Raw genomic sequence first — 302 nt, 5'->3', positions numbered from 1 at the left:
ACAGGGAAGAATGAAACATTCATTGTACAAATATTTGAACATAATGGAAAAAATCTGTTCAATGAATAAAATTAACTACACAGGTAATCGCTCTGAAGCATAATGCACATATTTTGTTATGTCAATGTTTTTTCTATTTATTGGTTTGTTTTTTAGGTTATGTAACCTGAGTTAATTAGTACGAAGTTTGGCTGTGAACGACAGAACACGAACCCCCTATAAATAGAGACAGTGTCTATTTCTCTCTCGTAAAAAGGGAGGTGATTCAGGCTCTCATGGTCTCCAGGGTGAGGGATGAGGCT

The sequence above is a fragment of the Stenella coeruleoalba genome, assembly GCF_951394435.1.
Source record: "Stenella coeruleoalba genome assembly, chromosome: 15".
In the NCBI taxonomy this organism is placed as follows: domain Eukaryota; kingdom Metazoa; phylum Chordata; class Mammalia; order Artiodactyla; family Delphinidae; genus Stenella; species Stenella coeruleoalba.
The sequence above is the reverse complement of the archived record's forward strand: the minus strand, read 5'-3'. Positions refer to the sequence as shown.